General features: G+C 35.3%; 1 pseudogene; it reads left to right on the top strand.

Annotated features, from left to right (window-relative positions):
- Positions 1-1,192: 1,192 nt before the first annotated feature.
- Positions 1,193-2,246, top strand: LOC119625173 (cyclic AMP-dependent transcription factor ATF-1-like; annotated as a pseudogene).
- The last annotated feature ends 4,418 nt before the right edge of the window (positions 2,247-6,664 follow it).

Raw genomic sequence — 6,664 nt, forward strand, 5'->3', positions numbered from 1 at the left:
CTATAAAGCTTGTGCAACTTGTGAGACAGGATCACAAGAGCAAATACTCAAACCAGAAAATTTTCATAAAGAAGAAAATAACAAAGGACCAGAAAACTTGTTAAAAGAAATTGTAGAAAATTTTCCAAATTTGGATAAAGATATAAATATCCAGGTACAGGTCAAAAGTCGTCAGTAAAATTCAATAAAAACAAGACTACATGAAGACATGTTATGATTAAACTATCAAATACAAGAACAGTCCAGGCACAGTGGCTCACACATGTAATCCCAGAACTTTGGGAGGTCAAGGTAGGAGGATTGCTTGAGTCCACAACCAATCTCAGCCACAAAGTGAGACCCCTGTATGTACAAAAAATAATTAGCTGAGCATAGTGGTACATACCCATAGTCCCAACTATTGGGAGGTTAAGATGGAAGGATCACTTGAGACCAGGAGTTTTAGGCTGCAATGAATCATGAACACATCACTGTTCTCCAGCCTGGGCAACAGAGGAAGACCCCATCTCTAAAAAGTAAATAAATAAAATAAAATAAAGAACAAAGAGAGAATCCTAAAAGCATCAAGAGAAAATAATCATATTACGGATAAAGGAGCCCCAATAACGCCAAGGGCACACTTCTCAGTATATACCTAATAAGCCAGGAGAGACTGAGATTATGTATTCAAAGTGCTGAATAATAATAATAATAATAACTGCCGTTCAAGAATACTTTAAGTAGCAAAACTGTCCTTTAGAAATAGAGGAGAGATAAAGACTTTTTCAGATAAATAAAAGCCGAGAGAGTTTATTACCACCAGACCTGTCTCACAAAAAATGCTAAAGAAAGCACTTTAAGCTGAAAGTAAAGGATGCTAACTAGTAGCAGGAAAATATGAACATATAAATTTCACTGGTAAAAGTAAATACACAGTCAAATACAACACACTGTAATACTCTAATGATGGTGTATAAATCTTTCATATATTTAGTATGAAGGTTAAAATACAAAATGATTAAAAATAATAATAACTGTAATAAGTTTTAAAAAATGCACAATGCAAAAAATGTAAATTGTGACATCAAAAATATAAAATGTGGTTGGGGGAGGCCAGGGGTGGTCCTAATTGGTAAGGAAAAGGTAGTCTAGGACAGTTGACTTGTAAGTGAGACTAATTCTCTTCACCCCACTTGACCCCCAAGAGTTGATTATGGAAGATTCTCGCAAGTGTAACACATCAGAGACTGCATCTCAATCTGGTTCAGCAGTTCAGGGAGCTCATATTTCTCATGTTACTAAACAGATGGCATTAAGATGATCTGTACTAATGACAATGGTACCTCTTCTTGGAGAGCAAGTACAGATTCAGGATGTCATCCAGACAGCTCAGTCTGCTGTAATTCACCCACCACATGTGCCAATAGTATGATCTTTATCAGAAGGTGAGGAGTCTCAGGACCCATCTGACAGCTTAGGCTCGTTATGGAAAGCCTACAGGATCCTAGCACAGCATTCATCTTACAGAAAATTTTTAAAAGACCTATCTTCTGAAGATATATGGGACAGAAAAGGAGATGAAGAAAACCCTGGAGTTTTTGCTGTCGCTTCTGTCTGTTCCACTCCTATCTCTCACAAGGGCAGCGAATAGTACATTGCCTTTGTCCCAAGTGGAGACTCACCATTGGCCAGTCCAGGCACAGCTAGAGTCCAGAGACTTCAGACATAATTAACTATGACAAATTCAGGCAATACTCAGCAAGGTACAACTATTCTCTAGTATATGCAGGTCTCTGATAGGTCTCTAGTATATGCAAGGTAAAACTATTCTCTAGTATATGCAGGTCTCTGATGGACAGCAAATACTTGTGTCCAGCAATCAGTTGGTTGTACAGACTGCATCAGGAGATATGCAGACATATCAGATCCAAACTACCTTCTCTGCCACAAACTATGATGATGACATCTTCTATGACTCTTACATGTCAAACAAATAATACAGAAGACCCCCAATTGAAAGGAGAAATGATGTTAATGAAAAATAGGCTGCTTGATGAACTTGACAAGTTGATCTAAAATGTTTAGAAGAGTAAACAACCAAAAACAGCTAAAATATTTCAGACAAGAAAAGCCATTTGAGAATATTACAGAAGAAAGAATATGTGGAAAGCCTAGAAAATCAAATTATCATTATGAAAAATAAAAATAAAACTCTAATAGAAGAGTTAAAAACTTTGAAGAATATTTATTTGAATAAAAGTGCTTGATTCTTAAGAAAGAAGATATTTTTGTGGACTTTCATAAAAATTAAATAAAAATTTTAGTGGAATTTTATAAATTAAAAGGTTAAAAGTGAAACTTTTTATTTAGGCTTTTGCAACTCAAGGATAAGAATCTTGTACAATTTATCTGGTGACAGAAGATTAAGTAGAAAATGACCCCAAGGCAGCTACTAGCATGAATGAAAGCTTTGTACAAATTAAACATACTCAAGAGGCAAGAAATAAACTCGCGGCAATATGAATTTTCTAAATAACAATAGCTGCCAATCCAAAATGTCAGAGAAGATAAAGTTGGTAAATTATATTTTTAAAAACAAATTAATTTATCACATAGGATTGCATTTCTAGGTCATGAAATTTACCTTTTTTAGTTATGTGTATGTGTATTTTATTTCTGCGAATAAATTCTAAATTACAAATATAAATGAAAACCCATTAAATTAGTAAACATACAAATTATGTGTTTGCATTATGTATACTTGTTCTATTGTCAAGTCTTTAAAATGGGGTTTTAAAAGTTTGTTTGTTGGACTTGAGAAGATTTTCAAGACTGGGTTAAATATTTTTGAGGTCTTGTTCTAAAAGGCATCTAAGGCTACTTGAATGAAGTATGGTGACTTTGTAACATTTTTAAACAGTTCTCTTTGACTACCTACCAACCTAACTCCAGACAATACTCAGGAAATACTCAATACCATCTCAGTAAGTATACTTGATTGTATACTATCTTGATAAGTAGTTTACTACTATCAAGTATACTACCTTGATAAGTAGTCAAAGAAAACTGTTTAAGAAAATTGTTTGTTTTAATTCTATTCTCTGTGTGCCGTTAAATATTCATTATGTACTCTGTTATGCTTTAATAGAATGGAATGTTCACAGGTTCTTAAAATGTCATTTAATAAAACCTTCTGAAGATTCATACCAAAGTTTTTTCAAGAAGTTTTTTGTTCGTTTGTTTGTTTGTTTTTAAGTTCAAAGATACATGTGCAGAACTTACAGGTTTCTTACATAGGTATACATGTGCCATAGTGGTTTGCTGCTCCTATTGATCCATCTTAAGCTCCCTCCCCTCTACCACCACTCCCCAACAGGCCCTGGTGTGTGATGTTCCCCTCCCTGTGCCCATGCGTTCTCATTGTTCAACTCCCACTTATGAGTGAGAACATGTGGTGTTTGGTTTTCTGTTCCTGTGTTAGTTTGCTGAGGATGATGGTTTCCAGCTTCATGCATGTCCCTGCAAAGGCCGTAATCTCATTCCTTTTTACAGCTGCATATTATTCCATGGTGCAAATGTACCACATTTTCTTTATCCAGTCTATCATTTATTGGCATTTGGGTAAGTTTCATGACTTTCCTATTGTAAATAGTGCTGCAATAAACATATGTGTGCATGTATCTTTATATTAGGATGGTTTATATTCCTTTGGTTATACAACCAGGAATAGAATTCCTGGATCAAATGGTATTTCTGGTTTTAGGTCCTTGAGGAATGGCCATACTGTCTTCCACAATAGTTGAACTAATTTACATTCCCATCAGCAGTGTAAAAGCTTTCTTATATCTCCACAGCCTCACCATCATATATTGTTTCTTGGCTTTTTAATAATTGACATTCTGATTAGCATGACATGGTATTTCATTGTGGTTTTGATTTGCTAATGGTCAGTGATGTTGAGCTTTTTTAAATACTTTTTTTGCCACATAAATGTCTTCTTTTGAGAAGTGTCTGTTCATATTTTTCACCCACTTTTTGATAGAAGTTTTTTTTCGTTTTATTCTTGTAAATTTAAGTTTCTTGTAAGTTCTGGATAACAGACCTTTGTCAGATGGGTAGATTACACAAATTTTCTCTCATTTTTAGGTTGCCTGTTCATTCAGATGATAGTTTCTTTTGCTGAGCAGAAGCTCTTTAGTTTAATTGGATCCATTTGTCAATTTTGACTTGTGTTGCATTTGCTTTTGATGTTTTCATCATGAAGTCTTTGCTCATGCCTGTGTCCTAAATGGTATTGCCTAGATTTTCTCTTAGGATTTTAGAATTTGGGGGTTTACATTTCAGTCTTTAATCCATCTTGCGTTAAATTTTTACGAAGTGTAGGGAAAGTGTAGTCCAGTTTCAGTTTTCTGCATATGGCTAGTCAGTTTTCCCAGCACCATTTATTGAATAGGGAATGATTTCCCTATTGCTTGCTTTTGTCAGATTTGTCTAAGATCAGATGGTTGTAGATGTGTGGTGTTTTTTCTGAGGTCTCTGTTCTGTTCCATTGGTCTATGTATCTGTTTTCGTACCAGTACCATGCTGTTTTGGTTACTGTAGCCTTGGAGGATAGTTTGCAGTCAGGTACCATGATGCCTCCAGCTTTGTTCTTTTTGCTTAGGAATATCTTAGCTATATGGGGTCTTCTTTGATTCCATATAAAATTTAATGTGGTTTGTTCTAATTCTGTGAAGAATGTCTATGGTAGTTTAATGAGAATAGCATTGCATCTATAAATTACTTTGGGCAGTATGGCCATTTTCAGGATATTGATTCTTCCTATCCATGAGGATGGCATGCTTTGCCATTTGTTTTTGTCCTCTCTTATTTCTTTGAGCAGTGGTGTGTAGTTGTTGAAGAAGTCCTTCACATCCCTTGTTAGCTGAATTCCTAGGTATTTATTCTTTTTGTAGCAATTCTGAATGTGGGTTCATTCATGATTTGGTTCTCTGCTTGTCTATTGTTGGTGTAAAGGAATGTTTGTCATTTTTGCACATTGATTTTGTATTCTGAGGCTTTGCTGAAGTTGCTTATCAGTTTAAGCAGTTTTTAGACTGAGATGACGGGGTTTTCTAAATATAAAATCTTGTCATCTGCAAACAGAGACAATTTGACTTCCTCTCTTACTATTTGAATACCTGTGTGTCTTTCTCTTGCCTGAGTGCCCTTGCCAGAACTTCTAATGCTATGTTGAATACGAGTGGTGAGAGAGGCCATCCTTGTCTTGTACCAGTTTTCAATGAGAATGCTTCAAACTTTTGCCCATTCAATATGATATTAGCTGTGGGTTTGTCATAAGTAGCTCTTATTATTTTCAAACATGTGTGATCAGTATCTGGTTTATTGAGAGTTTTTAACATGAAGGGATGTTGAATTTTATCAAAGGTCTTTTCTGAATCTATTGACATAATCATGTGGTTTTTGTCTTTAGTTCTGTTTATGTGATGGATTATGTTTATTGATTGGCACATGTTGAATCAGTCTTGCATCCCAGGGATGAAGCCGACTTGATTGTGACGGATAAGTTTTCTGATGTGCTGCTGCATTTGGTTTGCCAATATTTTATTGAGGATTTTTGCATCAGTGTTCATGAGGAATATTGGCCTGAAGTTTTCTGTTCTTTGTTGTGTCTCTGCCAGGTTTTGGTATCAGGATATTGCTGCCTTCATAAAATGTTAGGGAGGAGGAGTCCCTCCTTTTCAATTTTTTGGAATAATTCAGAATGGTGCCAGCTCTGCCTTTGTACCTCCAGTAGAATTCGACTGTCAATCTGTCTGGTCCTCTGCTTTTTTTGGTTGGTAGGCGATTAATTACTGCCTCAATTTCAGAACTTTTTATAGGTCTATTCATGGATTCAACTTCTTCCTGGTTTAGTCTCGAGAGGGTGTATGTGTCCAGGAATTTATCCATTTCTTCTAAATTTTCTAGCTTATTTGCATGGAGGTATTTATAGTATTCTCTGATGGTAGTTTGTATTTCTGTGAGGTCAGTGGTGATATCTTCTTCATCATTTTTTTTATTGTGTCTATGTGATTCTTCTCTCTTCTTTGTTAGACTAACTAGCAGTCTATTTTGTTAAATTTTCCAAACAAACAAAAAAAAATCAGCTCCTGGATTCATTGACTTTTTGGAGGGCTTTTCTCTGTCTCTATCTCCTTCAATTCTGCTCTAATCTTAGTTATTTCTTGTTTTCTGCTAGCTTTTGAATTAGTTTGCTCTTGCCTCTCTGAGCTCTTTTAATTGTGATATTAGGGTGTTGATTTGAGGTCTTTATAGCTTTCTGATGTGGGCATTTAGTGTCATAAATTTACCTCTTAACACTGCTTTAGCTGTGTCCCAGAGATTCTGGTACATTGTTTCTTTGTTCGCATTGGTTTCAAAGAACTTCTTGATTTTTGCCTTAATTCCATTATTTACCCAGGAGTCATTCAGGAGCACATTGGTCAATTTCCATGTGATTATGTCGTTTTGAGTGAGTTTCTTAATCTTGAATTCTAACTTGATTGCACTGTGGTCTAAGACTGTTTTTATTATTTTGGTTCTTTTGCATTTGCTGAAGAGTGTTTTACTTCCAATTATGTGGTCAATTTTAGAATAAGTGTCATGTGGCACTGAGAAAAATGTATATTCTATTGATCTGTGG

This window comes from Chlorocebus sabaeus, chromosome 13 (assembly GCF_047675955.1).
Source record: "Chlorocebus sabaeus isolate Y175 chromosome 13, mChlSab1.0.hap1, whole genome shotgun sequence".
In the NCBI taxonomy this organism is placed as follows: domain Eukaryota; kingdom Metazoa; phylum Chordata; class Mammalia; order Primates; family Cercopithecidae; genus Chlorocebus; species Chlorocebus sabaeus.